Here is a 16,895-nt window from a genome sequence, read left to right on the forward strand (position 1 = left end):
TCAAAGGTCCCTGTAAAAACTGAATAATGTTTATGTTCCAGGAAACTTCTGAAGATACTTACTGTAACAGATGCTAAAAATATTTATTCAAGAAGAGCTAAGCAGGAGCTGGAGCTATGGCATAGCAGGTAAGACAGCTGCCTGCCTGCAGTTGTCTCTTATGGGAACCAGCTCAATTTCCAGTTGCTCCACTTCCCATCCATCTGCTTGCTAATGCACCTAAGAGAGCAGCATGGCCCAGGTGCTTGGGCCCCTGCACCCATGTGGGAAGACCTGAAAGAATCACCTAGCTGTGGGAGCCCCAGCCCTTAGTCATTTGGGGTGGGTTCCTCCTCCAACTCAAATTAGAATTTAAAAATTATCAAGTAACTAGGGATATTCAGAAAACTGAAATAACATGCTATCAGAACAGAGAAACATTGAGACACTTTCAAAGTTTGAGGCAAAGTATCAGCTATTTGGGTTACCAGAGGAGGACACCACAGACCACAGTTAATAATATGACTTATAAACAACAGAAACACGTGTTTCACAGTTTAGGAGCTAAGACGTTCAAGAACCTGGATGACTGTCAAGTGAGGGCCCAGGAGCTGGTGCCTACCTGGTGGTCTTCCTGTAGAATCCTCCCTTAGTGGAACAGGTGTGGGAGCTCCCCAGCTTCTTCTATGGGTACACTAATTCTGCATGGGAGGGTGAATGCTCAAAACTGCAACATTCCCCCAAGGCTCCACCTCTAAATAGCAACACAATGAGGATGAGGTTGCAACACAGGAATTTTGGGGTTAAACAAAAATGTCAGTCTTTGGTTTCCTGGTAACTCCTCTGCATTTTTTATACATGTAATCATGTAGCATGTGTGTCTGCCTGGACATACATGCAAATCATATTCCTGTGTATTGTAATTTGCTGCCAATTTTCACCTAATGAATTTTCAACTACAAGTTCCATACAACATGTTCAACACAACACAAAACAACCCTGTGTAATAAGTGAGCTATGACTTCATGTACTCATGTTTACTTAGACGTACGCATACATATGTGCACCTACAAGGCACGTGTGAGTTTAGTGGGAAAATACTGTAATATTTAGCTATTAAAATCAGAACACACAAGAAGTACTGTATTAGATTTGTGCTTCAATGATAAAGCATCTTTTAGTCTCCAATTCTTACAAACACCTTATTCCATCTCGGCAAACAAAATGTCATTGTTGGATATCTCATCTTTTATTTTATGGGTTTTTTTGTGTAAGATGCTAGAATGAACTTGAGGGTGTAGACTACTAGCATCTTCTATCCCACGCTGTTTTTAACCCAAAACAATGCAAAGATTATTGACCAGCTAAATGTATTTGTGGTAATATATGAATATAGCTTAGCATCTTACAATACTAAGAACACAAGCAATGATTGCTGAAAATTAAAAACAATGATAGTTGGCAGCCAGCACTCTAGTATAGCTGGTAAAGCTGTTGCCTGCAATGCCAACAGGGGGACTAGTTCCATGTCCAGGCTCCTACACTTCCCATCAACTTCCTGCTACTGACCTGACAGAAGCAAGGAAGCTGATTTAACCGTTTCGGCCAGTCACTCATGTAGGAAACCAAGATGAAACTCCTGGCTTCCGACTGGCCCAACTGCAGCCACTGCAGCCATCTGGGGGGTGAACCAACAGCTGGACAATCTCTGTCTCTCCTCTTCTGTAGCTCATTTTCAAACAAAGCAAGCCTTTAAAAAAATGAGTAAACTAAACCATTCAATTAACAGCATATAGTTCCCAGCAATAAACAGCAAAAACCAATCTCAGGATTCCTTATACATAGATACTGTTGAAATGAATACACACATACAGATAGGTAGGAATGAAAAATCCTCAAAGTAAATCCCCTTCAGCAGAAAACACATGCCTCCCACATGGAAACAAAACCAGAGAGATCAATAGTTCAAAGCTCAAGTTCCCAAACCCACTTAGAGGCTTCCAGATTCTAAAGATTTCTAGCAATTTTCTCAAAGTCCATAGTCCATATATACATACAAATACACACACACATATATATATGTAATACATATATCCACTTTCTCATAGACACAAAGAATATTTCTCTTTCTTCAGTGTTTCAGAATTTCAGAAAAAAAAACATGGAAGTCTAGGAAATAAGTATTTCTTAGGTGAGAATTTCAGAAACCATAAATGTAGATGAGTCAAAGAAGAACAAAATGGTGTGCTTGAAAACCATCAAGAAATTAACTTTCTTTCTAAACAATACGCATATATGGCCTTCAAGTCATTATTCTAAAATGTGACCTATCTTAGTAAATATGCTTCAGCCAAATTCTTAGGAAAAGCCAATATACTAATATCCCAGTTCTGATGCTCACCAGGGTTTAAGCTAGCCTGGTCTTCGATTTCTCATCTCCATAACCATCACTACTAATGCTTTGCCAAAAAAAAAAAAATGAGAAAAACAGTTCAGGAAAAATTATAAGCATAGTAGTTGGCATGTACAAAGGTCCAACATATTTGCTCTAATTATTACTCTTCAATTTACGGTTTTTCAGTATGAACTCTTGCCGCCTCATTGGCTTATGTCTTTTCTAATGAGCAATCATGTCAAAGAGATAAGGCCTTGTGTAACTTGTTCTTTTTCCCTCATGTATACCAAGACAAAAGGAAAGTAGAAATTGCAGAGTAAGCTGAATGTGACTGCTGCTGAAGCCCACTCGCTGACTCTTTGCCAACACAGATGTACCCAGGTTAGATGGAACAAGGGAACTTCCACTGATACTTTTTAATTTTGCACTTGGGGATTTAATTCCCTCCATTCATGTGACTTTACAACTTGACTCACTTCATTAGTTTCCAGGTTCTTAAGAGCATCAGGAGAGTGCTCCCAATGTCTTAGGTGCGTCCTTAGCAGATCTTGTGACATCCTTCAGAACAATCTGCAGCAAAGAGTCGGGGTCTCCAGGAGGGAAGTAGGAAGGAAAGGCAAATGGATGCACTGCTCAGTCTGCTGCCAGGGAGGCGCCGCAAGCTAACCCCGCCCAGAAGTGCTTGCAAGTATTGCTGAACAGGGTCACTCTACTGCATGCTAACTCAAGTGAGCTGAAGGGTGAGGGTTGCTTTCAGGACCAGAACATCCTGGGCCCATTCGGCCTGCTCCCAGGGCACCAAGATTGTCTGCTGTCGAATTAGGGTCAAAAACTCAAGGTGAAACGGATGGAATTTCCCAACAGATCCAAGAGACAATGGCTTGCAACTATGGCTCATGTGTCGCATGACTAAGCAAGCTCATGAGACTTCAGAGACAAGTTAATGAGATGATGTGCTCAGCATAGTGTAAGACTTCAAGGAGTGTTAGGATCATGAGGTGACTAAAGTAGAAGTATTTAGTTCACTTTTTACATGGGACAATATTTCTCTTCCACATACGTAGTGGAAAATAGTTACCTCCTGAAAACCAGATCCATTACAAATTTTAAAGAACATTCAACTTCAGTGTCCTTATCAAGTGGGTATCCAATCCATGACTAAGCATTTTAAACGGCACACAGCTTTCCTGATTAAAACACAGCTACAACGGCTGTGCTGGTGTTGCGTCACAAAGCAGGTGAAGTCACTTCTATGACAGAAACATCCCATATAGGCACCAGTGTGCTAGCTGCTCTACTTCCAATTCTGCACCCTGCTAAAGGCTTGGGAAAAGCACAGAAGATGGCCCAAGTCCTTGCATCCCTGCCACCCGTGTGTGAGACCAGGTGAAGCTCCTGGCCTTCAGCTGCTCTCAGCCCCAGTCCTTGCAACCATTTAGGGAGTGAACCAGCAAATGGATGGTGTGCTTTTCTTTGTAATCATAACTAACTGCAATACTTGCATTTCAGTACACTGGGAGATTCAAGTCTCAGTTCTGCTCAATTATCCACTACACACCTGCTGAGCACCCGCTGCGTGCAAGGCACGTATTAGAGATATGATGTCAGATTGCTTCTGCTTTCAATACAGCTGGTGCCAAGACCTCTAGAGTAGTTAGAACCATGTCACAATATCCTTTTGAGTAATTCTAGCAACCAAAAGTTGTAGTTATTTTAAGCAAAGCTTTACCAAGCATAAAATTAAACACTCTGTTATCAAAGCTTATCATCTTGGCAGCATTAAAACCAACTGAGAAGAATATTAAGATACTTATGGTTCTTTTGTCAATTATTAAATGAGCTTGATGTTTCAATTGGAGTCTAATAAAAATTATGGAGGTCTGTAGATTGTCAATTCTATTTCTGCAAGTAATTTATAGTTTATTCTTGTTACTAGCTAAGAATGGAAAATGCACTCATCAGATAAGTAAATTTGCACCACACTGATTGTTTTCAAGAAATCAGATGAGCAGATTGAGGGTTTACAGTATCACGAGCGCCAACAATGTTCAAAGAACCTCAAGGAAAATGGCCAAATGCTTACGGTCAAAGCAGCATTTGCTTCTAGTGAGGAAGAATGAACAGTTTCTCTCAACTCTATGGAACTTGGAGAAGGCAGAATGAGGAGCAGCGTGGTGTCATCTGTCAGGGTTCAGGTCAGAAACTTTGGTGATGCAACCCCTCTCTGACCTTCTCCCAGGAGCGCATGGACCGAAGCAGGACCATGTGCTCCCAAGGGGAGCAGCAGCAGCACCAAGAGACAGTATTTCAGCTGACCGCAATACCTCCAGAGACATCACAACTTTCCTCATCTTCTTATATAAATGTTCCAAGAAATTGGCCTTCCTTTTATCTAAAATGATCTGGTTTTTCTAGTAAGTTTAGTTGTTTTTTCCTCTACTTTATAGAAAGCTTGACCCTTTACAGGAAGAGTCAAGAGAAAGGAGACCAAATTCAGATAGCCGTGCTGCAGTGCAAGGGGCTCCTGCCAACTTGGAAGCCACCTAGAAACAGGCTCCTCATCTTCTATCATCAGATGTTCCATAAATAGGGGCTGCTGCCACAGTGCAACAGGGTAAGATTCCACCTTTGGCATCCGGTATGGGCAACAGGTCTAGCAGCAGCTACTCCACTTTTGACCCAGCCTTTTGCTTATGGCCTGTAAAGCACCCTAGGATGCCCCAAGTCTTTAGGATCATGTACCCCTGATGGGACACCCGGAGGAAGAACCTGGCACCAGCTTCCAATCATCTCAGCTCTGGCCATTGCAGCCATTTGGAGAGTAAACCAGCAAATGGACTATGTCTCTTCTCTGTAACTCTGACCTTCCAATAAATAAATCCTTGAAAAAATATTTCCCATAAATGGAAAATTCTTCAGCTATGCATGTGAAAAAGCCTTCTAGATTCACAGCTGAACTCTCTTGGTCTTGCCCTGTGTCATTGACCTGCATGGCTCTTAACCTTTATCAAAGTCAGTGCTAGCCAGAATATCCATTGCTTCACACGATTACCATCTAATTTGCATTTGACTTTCTCATAATCATTCTAGCTACAAGGGATTGAAGAGGAATCCTAAAAACAGGACAAAGGGGACATGGGCTTCAGAGTTTAACTGGAATCTTGTTCCACTTGGGCAAAGCTCTCATCACTTCAGTCTCTTCTTTCATTTTGCTGCACAGTATCTAATTCCCGAACCTTTATTTCAATTAACTGTTACGTAAAGTCCCTAAGTATATTTAATCTCAATTATAAAGTCTCATCATTTATTAAATCTCTTATCAAACAACAGCTCCATTCAGAGACCTACATCATAGGGAACTGTCCTAGCCCGATATTTTCACAAACTTCCCATGGGGTTGTCACAATGCAGAGAAATCGCACATAGTAAATTAACTCTTCAAGCTCTGGTGTTGCAAATCCAAGCATTCTAGATACAAATACTTTCATTCCCTCTATTAAATCTCACCCTATAAAGAACTCTACATAGCATGGTTCATCAGCTAAAACAACTTGTGGCAACTGGTTGGAAGTAAGCCTTGGCGGTACATTTAGATGAATGAATGCCAACTGTGAAAGATATCTGGACAGGCTGAGTCAGACAGCCGTGAATTTTGCACTCATCACTGCATACCCCTTCACCTGCCAGCTCCATGTACAGAGCTGGCCCCAAGGCCACCTCATTCCAGGCTCATTTTCAAGTACCATGATGAGACAGTAAAAGTTCATCTCCCCTCCCCATGAGCACTAAGTTTCTAATGCCCATCTCAGAGACTTTGGCATTGGATGTCAGAGCCTCACTTCGATTCTGAACTTTAAACAGGACTTGTGGGTGAAGTGACAGGCCGGGGGAGCTTTCCCCTGTTGACCTCTTATTTATTGGCAAATAAAATTGCATCTATACGTGGTCTTTTGTGGTTCCAGATGAACTTCTGTATTATCTTTTCTATTTCTGAGAAGAATATTGCTGGGAGTTTGATTGGGATTGCGTTGAATCTATATATTGCTTTCGGTAATATGGCCATTTTGATGATGTTGGTCCTGCCAATCCAAGAACATGGTAAGGTTCTCCATTTTTCAAGACCTTCTATTTCTTTTTTAAATGATTTATAGTTTTCATCGTAGAGGTCTTTCACATCTTTAGTTAACTTAATTCCAAGGTATTTAAGATTCCTTTCCTCTATTTTAAAGGGAACTGTACTTACAATTTCTTCCTCAGTGGCGGAATTATTTGTATACACGAATGCCATTGATTTGTGTTCATTAATTTTGTATCCTGCTACTTTGCCAAAGTCTCTTATGAGTTCCAATAGTCTTTTGACTGAGTCTTTTGGTTCTCCTATATAGAGAATCATGTCATCTGCGAATAGCGATAATTTTAATTCTTCGTTTCCAATTTGTATTCCTTTAATTGCTTTTTCTTGTCTAATAGCTCTGGCAAGAACTTCCAAAACTATATTGAAGAGTAGCGGTGAGAGTGGACATCCCTGTCGAGTTCCAGATTTTAACAGGAAGGCTTCTAGTCTTTCCCCATTTAGTATGATATTGGCATTGGGTTTATCATAAATTGCTTTGATTATGTTGTAGAATGTTCCTTCTATGCCTATCTTATTTAGGGTTTTTAACATCTGGAACCACAAAAGACCACGAATAGCTAAAGCTGTCTTGAAAAATAGAAATCAAACCGGAGGAATCACAATTCCAGACCTCAAGACATACTATAGAGCAGTGGTTATCAAAACAGTCTGGTACTGGTACAGAAACAGAGAAGAAGATCAGTGGAACAGAATAGAAACACCAGAAGGGGATCCACACATGTATAGCCAACTAATCTTTGACAAGAAAACAGAAAACAGTCCAGGTAGAAAACCTGGTCCATTCAATAAAAGCTGTTGGGACAACTGGATAACAGCTTGCAGAATAAAGAAGCAGGACCCGTACCTGTCGCACTATACAAAAATCAGCTCTAATTGGCTCAAGGACTTAAATCTACACCCAGAAACCATTAAACTACTAAAGGAAAACATAGGAAGCACACTCCAAGATATAGGAACAGGGAAAGACATTTAGAAAAGACGCCTAAAGCAACGGCGATCAAATCCAAAATGAACAAATGGGACTATATCAAACTAAAAAGTTTCTGTACAGCAAAAGAAACAATTAAAAAAGTGAAGAAATAACCTACAGAATGGGAAAAAAATTTTGCATTCTACACAAGTGACAGGGGACTAATATCTAGGATCTACAAAGAGCTTCAGAAACCCAAGGATAGTGAAAAAATAAACCCTGTAGCAAAATGGACAAAGGAAATGAACAGACGTTTCTCAAAAGAACAGATACAAATGGCTAATAAATATATGAAAAGATGCTCAGGCTCTCTAGCCATCAGAGATATACAAATGAAAACCACCTTGAGGTACCACCTAACTCCTGTGAGACTGGCCTACATTCAGAATTCGAAAAACAACACATGCTGGCGTGGATGTGGGGAAAAAGGTATCCTCCTTCACTGCTGGTGGGAGTGTAGGCTAATACAATCATTGTGGAAATCCATATGGAGAGTGCTTGGAAAATTGCAAATAAACCTGCCATGACCCAGCAATCCCGCTCTTAGGAATATACCCAACAGAAGTGAAATCTGCATACAAGAAGGGGATCTGTAATCCTATATTCACAGCAGCACAATCCACAATAGCAATGTCATGGAAACAAACCAGATGTGCGTCTAAGGAAGAATGGTTAAAAAAATTGTGGTACATCTATTCAATGGAATATTATTCAGCTGTCAAGAAGAACGATATTATTCTATTCAAAACCAGATGGTCCCAACTAGAAACTATTATGCTCAGCAAAATGAGTCAATCACAAAACAATAAATACCATATATTCTCTCTCATATAAGAAAGGCAACATAGAAAGGTAGAGTTCATCAAGTGCCCATGGAGTTCTGATCTAAATATAGATTGCTGCAAGTCAGGTCCCACGGCAAGAGATGGTGAAAATTCTCTGTTCTAGGCATGTTGGCATTTCATGGATGAAGTAACAGCAGAGTATATTTAGCATGTTGTGAACATGAATATGGCAAATTGGCAGTTTCCGTCAGTTGCTGGCAATAGTTTAGAGTGATAACAAATATTATTTTGATTTTTTTGTGTGTTATTTAGTTATGAGGAAAGTGTATGGTAAGCAGTCCATTTGATGGTTTACTAATTTCTTTGTTGTTGAGAAGTCCGAGTTGATTATGTATTTAATATAACCATTTGTGTGCTGTGAATTGCATCAAGAGTTACGTAGGGCAGAGATGATGCTTACTAAATGTACAAAATGGATTGATGAGATTAGCCAGTTAAATCTTTTCACCAGTAAGGCACTCAACAGCCCATGAGATATTTATTAAAAATGTCAAGTAAATCCTCTTATTTTTGTATCATAGTGTCAAATAGCAGTAAAATAAACATGTTAAGATCCTTAATCTACTGCTATGTTTCACTGTAAAATTTACCTTTGTTAAAATTTGCTTCTGTTCAAATTTGTTGAGATCGCACGTAAAAGTATCCTAATATTACTTTGGCTGGTATTTTCTAATTACTGTATAATATTATGGGAATGCAAACTTTATTTGAATGTCAACTACAGTTAAGCATGTGCCGTTTGTTTTTCTTGCTCAGGTTTTGTAATTTGATGGGATGTTTTTATTATAGTTTAATAAACGTTTGCTTTATTTAAAAAATTGCATCTATAACTATACATGCAGTATAATATTTATATTATATATATGTTTTGAATACATGAATCATGGTCATTACATGAATTACTTCACCTCATGGTAAGAATTTTCTGTGGGCAGAAGCCTCACAATAGGTTCTCTTAGTAATATGCTGCATGCTTGCAAGTTGGTATTAATGATAGTCCATATGCTGTGCCATAGATACCTTAAACTTCCTGAGATCTATTTTTTTCAACAGCATTTCCTTTTCTTCACAGCCCTATTCATAACCTCTCCTCTCTCCATCTCGATGGGGTCTAATCTTGTGGACTTCTTGTATGAGTAAGATTATGTTATTTCTCTTCCTGTGGTTTTGCTTCATATTATGTCTCCCAAAGTCAAACCATTTGCTACAATTTCTTTGAGAGCCAAGTAATATCCCACTGTGTACCTACATACTTTTCATCCATGTATTTATTCCTGGACACTTAGTTTATTCCCATAGTGTAGCTATTGTAAACAATGCTCCAGTGAGCACGGGAAAGCAGCTGTCTCTTCCATTCACCAATTTCTCATGCAGTCAATCTGAAATAGGACGATTGGATCATGTGCTAATTGCATTTTTAATTTCTGGAGAATGACGGTAGGGAGAAGCTTGAAGCCAGCAAGGTGGACATCAGTTATTGCTGGCGCAATGCATCATGGACAGCACATCAATCTGACTTCATGTCCTGCCAGTAACCATAGTAATTTACATCTGGGATAGCCATTCTCTGGGTACAGGGAAGAAAAAGCCTAACCACAGAGACCAAGGAAAGAAACATCTACAGAGACAAGTAGAAATGGAATCTCATTTGGCCCTTGAGAGATGAAGAGTAATTCCCACTGTTAATTTCACGTTCCAGTTCCCCAGACCTAGTGTACACATCCACTCTGAGGTTTTTGTAGGATCCTGACCCTTCCATTTTGCTTACACAGACACATACACTTTTTTTCTAAAATCTATAGCTAAGTGCACTAAGACCTTGTTACTGAGAACAAAATCTCACCAAAAACAAAATTATAACAGCAAGTTCCAATGCTAAGAAGCTACCACTCTTTCTAAACAAAATGTTAGCATTCCTGAATTCATAAATATAATACAGAAAGAAAGTTTCCTGGATTTTACTTTGTTACCCATGTTTATCAAATCCTTGTAGCATATTTCATAGGAATCATGAATACTCATCTTTGGTTTCACTAGCCTTCAGGAGCAGAGTTCATTTTTATGGTTACTTATTTGGGAGGCAGACACAAAGAAATATGGCAAATTCCCATCTACTAGTTTATTCCCTGAACACGCTTCAACTGAGGCTGGGGCAGAATGAAGCTGTGAACTGAATCCAGAGCTCGCAAGTCCAACTGCTTGATCCATCTCACCAGCTCCCAGGACCTCAATCAGTGTTGAAAGCTGGAGCCAGATCCAGGCATCACACCCAGGGTACACGAGTGTGAGGTGTAGGAATTTTCACTGAGAATATCTTCTAGGACAAATGCTTGCCCTGGGCATGCATCGTTAGATTAAGAGATGACTCCAGTAGACTGTGGCTGAGTCTCGAAATACACAGGCTCAAGACAGTGAGTTACAAACCTGGAGTTAGGGATCTAAGTCACATTTCAATAACTTAAGGTCCTAGAACATCCTCTACCCACTTGGTCTGTAAGATTTTTCATAGATCACCAAGGGATGTCTAAAGACAGTTTTCCCAGCCAAGAATACTGTACTTTATTTATTCAATGCCTCACATCATTGACTGGATATGTGCTTCTGTACCAAATGATCCATTAATGAAATGTACAGTCATCACTGTGGTTTTGCAGGCAACAGTGGAACCAGATGGATAAGACATTGATATCACTGTCCTTCTGTAGCTACCGAATCCTCAACTGGTCCAAGCCTCAATCTCCTTGCTGTAAACTTAAGTACAGCACACTTTTCACAAGATTGTGATCAAGAACGACGTGATGTTCTCGAAGTTCTGAGGAATCTCCTAGCACAGGATTGCTTGATGCTTCGTAAACATCAGCCGTCGCCTCTCTGCAGGCTTGAAAGGCTCCATGTCCCTTAATGTAGTTTGTCAAGTGCAGGTCAAAGAACTGCCTCTCTCCTGATGCTAATTTACACTCATTTAGAGTGTCCATGATGTGATGGCTCATTTTGTCTTTTCTGAAGTCAAACATTCGTTTTTCAGAGACCCTTATTCTCTATGCCCTCCAAACCTGTATTCCCAGCAAAATGGAGTGTGACAAGATGAAGAAAGCCTGGCTAACTTCAGTAGAAGTGCCTTTTTTATTCTGTCCCTTGAGGCTGTGTTTTCCTGCCACAACTCAAGTTGATAACCTACAGCTTATCACATACAAAATGCTGTCCAAACAGGTGAATGAACTAGCTTTATGCTGTAAGAGACTGGCTTCCTGAAACCAGAAATCGTGAAGCTATTTTGCTGCACCAAAAGTGAACGCTGGCACTTGGTTCAGCTTGCCTTTGGAACCTACAAAAACCTATCTTAACGCAGAAGCTCCCAGAATGGCGAAATTGTGTAATTGAGAAGATAGCCTCCAGATGACTTCATTCAAACTGTGGTACCAAAGAGCTTTAACACTGCACGTGTGATTCCCTCAGGTCTCACAGCTCAGTAGTTTGCTGTGACTCCAACAGCCAGGTGTGAGGTTGTACGGCAGTTACACTGGCATTTGCTCTCGTCAACTCTACCATATGCCCTAGTTAATTTGAAACGGTTTGTGAGGGACTATCATCTATACTAAAATAGTGGTAATTATTGTAGGCATTCTTGTTCTATCTCTTCTCACTTAACTGCATATTTCCCCCTGTACAGTTTCAAAACAAATTATTTTTCGGGTTTGGGACAGTTGGATATGCATTCTCAGTGTGAAAGCCCCACCGCTTACAAGCTGCGTAGACATGAATATCCAGTCCTCAGAGACAGTCCCTGCCACTCAGCCATACAACTAATTGGCCCTGTTTAACAACAGGTATCTTTGGATAACTGGGATCCATGAGGAAAACCAGAGGAACAGATCTAGTGGAACAATTCTTTCTCAAGAACTGACTAGATGTCCACCAGTTTATCATCTCTCCATTTTCACTTGAGTATGAGCAAGAAGTGGCTGGATTCCATTTCCAATCAAGAGTCATTCATGTTTTTACAGAATAAACAAATGATTGCCACTATTTATTTTGGTTGCTGTGTGCACTGTCCTTGCTAAAGTCGTTATCTTTCAACAGGAGCTTGGTGCTCAATGTAATAAACCATCAAGGAAGTTCAATACTATCTAACGGAAGGAATCATCAAATGTTGCCATCAGAAGTTAGTGACAAACCAATCAAAGTTAGGGCTGAATCTTTGCAGGAAATGTTTAAAAGGAACAGAAAAGTATGAGAGGCCCTAGAAAAATTCACAGCAAATGCATATCAAAAATGTGTACAAACCTCACAATCTTTTGTACCTGTATTATCTTTCACTTCCAATTTTTCTGCATTTTGAAGTACCTTAGCACTTAACCATTAAACTAACGATAATCACATTTGCTGTTTTTACTGTGCCTCCTAGACCAATTCTAAACATGGGCTTGGCCATTAACTACGTACTAATGATTTCATTCATTTTAATCCAATTCATTCTTCGGGATGCATGGGAAGTAAAATGTATGCAAACAGTCCTGGAGGCCTTTTTTCTGTTGCTTGTGGCTGCCTCTGGGTGGGGAGTGAAGAGGAACCAGGTCAAATCTTGCAAACAACACATTGATGACAGACCAACCAGCTCGTGGTGTTCAGTAGTGAGAGCAACCATATCCAGGAGAAGCTTCTGCTAGGAGGCACTTGATGTATCTAGAGCTGTTGCTCATACTTCTACAATCTACGACTGCCTAGCAAATGCTACATAGGCTATGTACATGACGTACAAATGGAAATATTTCCATAACTTATGTGCCTGTATCTAGGTGCTAGCTATTCCACATCTTAAATTTAGTTGGAGCATGCTAGCCAGCAAGGAGGAAAGGAAGCTAATTGACAATCCTCAGCTTTGCTGTGCCTTTTATTCCTAACCTGGGATTAATTCCAAAAATTTGATACTTCTGCTGCAGATTCCATGTTTGTGTGACTCTAGACTCATGATTCTGAAGCTTAATCGCCAACAAGATCATATTGGGAAGGGGGGGATTTCAGGTTTTATAAGTCATGAGATCTCATACACAGGACTAGTCAGTCCCTTATAAAAGGGGTGAAAGACGTCGCCCACCACCCAGGTTTGAAGCAGACATCGAGCCTTCATTCAGTCCTGCACCTGCTGGCAGTGTGAACTTGGACTTCACAGCCTCCAGGACTGTCACTCAGGTTTTCGTAAGACAGTCTAAGACATCTTGTTCTAGCAACCAGAACACAGGAGACACTAAATTAGAACCTGACTTCTGTGACTTTCAGGAACAATTTGATCCAAAGATAACAAAATGCAAGGAAACTTGGAAAAGTTCATGAAAAGGTAAAACTTTGGTGAAGAAATGTAGGCATGGGTTTTCCATAATAAAGGTTACTCATGAACTTCTTGAAGATATGTCATAATGAACGGTATTTTAGTAATAAACACATTGTAATTAGTTGTATCATTTCAGAGAAAAACAAATTACAATTATCAAGTAAAGTGGACCCTGTACGAAAATGCTCTTTGTGAAAAGGTACACATGGACACACACGTGTAAACGCTCAGGAAATAACCTGGCAATGTCCATGCACCAAGCCACAGTGACCGCTCTGTAGAGTGAGAAGTGAGCGTTCACTTCAAGAACGGTCGTTGTCAGAGACCAGTAAGAAAAGCTTAGAACAGGCAGGAAACGTTCAGCTTGGACTCACATATACCTTACTAGGTAGGACACAAGCATCAGTTACTCCTCACCAAAGGTATCAAAGATTTCTCTGCACACCCCTCCTAAAACTGTTCTGCGCCCCAATCGTTAACATACACCTTGTTAGAGTTATAAACCTGTTTGGACTATCCTAAATTCACCAAGTTCAGTAAAAATCATGCTTCAATACTATAAACTGCTAAATACAAAAATTAAAATAGACACAAGACAGCTGAATAATACCCTATAACCATTTTAATGTGTAGAGCAGCCAGTTGTATATAAACTAAACTTAAAAAGTCACTGTAGTAGTCACAGGATGAGGTTAAGAAGTTGCATTTTCTAACATTAGTCACTCAATACCATACCAATTAATTCCATAATGTTGTAAATTGTTGTGTGGCGAGTTTCATTGGAGATGATATTCTGCCAGCTCTATTTTCGGACTGGGGATGGTCTCCCAATGCAACTGTTGAGCTTGTCTGGACAATAAGATGCTGGACTCCATGCAGGGTACATGCTCACAATGAGGGAATCATGACTAGATATGAACTGTTCTACTGCCACAATGTGGAGGAATCCAGCATGGGGGGTGGGCATGGGGTGGGACTGGGGGAATCCGAGAACCTATGAAGCTATCACAAAATGAAATTTTTAAAAAACGGTCATTGTGTTGACAAAATGAAATGCAACAATGACACATGTAAAGGTATAAGATTAAATACTTGACATGAAACAAAATGGCTTTGAAGTTCACAAAATACTCCCCCTTCTTGGGTTTGTCACTATCATACAACTCTTTTTCACACGATAATGTACAATTCCAAGGTCACAGAACTAAGCAGAAGCAAAGACTATCGGTTCTTCAACTTTCTTTGCAAACTATATATTTCCCCCTCAACTGACTCAAAAAAAAAAAAAAAAACACACCAAGTTAATGGCTACATTCTTTTATAGTTGAAATATCTCATGAATATTTGATGTTTGAAAATACAGAAAAGCCAACCAGATGTGGTTGCCTGCCAAGTCCATTCTTACAGATGTACCCTGGGGCAGATGCTTCACCTTGCCTAAGATCTGCACGACATCACACAGTACACTGCTTCTCGTAAGAACGCAACACCGTAAGCAGCCTTTATAGATCAACTCAGACATGGAGAACTGCAGTGCATCATATCCTATGATATAATCGCATAGACATGAAATTAATAATCAGGACAATCTTCAGTAAGAGTAGATCTCAAAAAATTAGTTGAGTTTAGAGGAATTGGAATATATATTTAACAGTATCATTGGCATTGGCTTTTAATGAAATGCACTATAATTGGCCTGTGGAATATACATTTGTGTTAAAACATGAAGAATATGTTTAAGATTACAGTTTCAAACTAAAGTTATTCAAGGGACAGGAGACATGATAAAGACAAAAATGATGAAGGAAGAAGTGTCTGCCTACAGCACTTCCTGTAACAGGTGCGTGTGGAAAGCTGGCAGCTATTATATTCAAATAGACATTCTTATCGGTAACAGGTAGTATTATCTGTGCTTCTCTATTTTTCACATACATGATTTAGTTTATCTAGTATATTTGCTTAAGATATACATATCTGAAGACAAATGTATTAAAATATACTAGAGAGTAAATATGCTATTTGGATAGCATTTGTATAAAAATACACACAGCTAAGATTTCTATGTCCTAAACATTTATACTTTATACAATAAACCTAGACGTCATTGGCTGATGACTGAATAAAGTGATATACGCACACGACAGAATGCTATGCAGCTATAAAATGGAATGGGGTCTCAGCTTTCACAAAAAAGTACCAATAATCAGATACCATTATTCTCAGGGAAATAAGCCAGTTCTGAAAGTAAGTATCATACGTATTTCCTGTAATGTATTTCGTTGAGATTTGATCATTGTTTATATGTGTCTATTCTCCTGCGGAACAGTGGCTTTTATATTACTACTTTTTTGCATTCTTGATTTAGTATAGGGTTAAGCTTGTGCTTGCAAAGCAAGTTCAGAGTATGTGACTGCAAAAATGAAAAGAAAATCAAGAAGGGGAGGGCAAGGGCAGCAGCTGCCTTCCAGGACCACTGTCCGCACGCACGCAGGGCGGAGAGAAGGAGCACGGGAAATACCACTGTGTCCTGAAGACTGCACATGAAACACAGGGGATGATTTTCCCTAGTTTCAAGATCTATTGTAAATGTAAGTATGTGTTTGACATATGGATAGTTCAACAAAAGTATATAGTACACAAATTACTATCCAGTGAAAACTAGGACACTTCCAAAAAGGACAGGTATCTTCCCAATACAATGGCATGCATCTCTTGTACTGCTTATTCTTGCAGTAATCAGTGACCATGTGATCTGATAAAGTACATTCACATATAAGCATTTGTATAAATATGGATAGCTCCTAGTGTCTTACAGATCAGGGCTGAGCTTTTGCACACCAAGTCAAGAATGTATTCCCCAGCCATCACACAGGTGAGTGAGCAGCCCAGCTCTGCTCTCCCCAGCAGCTCAACGCCAAGAACAAATGAGGGCTGCCCTTCATCTGTGTGTTCTGCTGGAGGTGCTGTGCCTGGTGAGTGTTCATTTCTTAGCTGCATGAGTTAGGATGTATCAACATTGCATCCATCTCACAAGTGAGCAAGGACCTGAAGAATGTAGGCTACTTGCTCTCCTGAGAGTGTGGAAAGTAACACCTACAGAAGGACCCATGGCTCCCAAGTCTGTGTCCCCGAAGAGTTCATCTGCCAGAAGCCACCGCTGGCTTAGTCACTTCAGTGGGTTTGATTTTGTCCAAGACATAGGTGAATATACTTGGCCTCACTGGTATTTTCAAACTGGCTTA

Source organism: Ochotona princeps, chromosome 22, assembly GCF_030435755.1.
Source record: "Ochotona princeps isolate mOchPri1 chromosome 22, mOchPri1.hap1, whole genome shotgun sequence".
NCBI lineage: Eukaryota > Metazoa > Chordata > Mammalia > Lagomorpha > Ochotonidae > Ochotona > Ochotona princeps.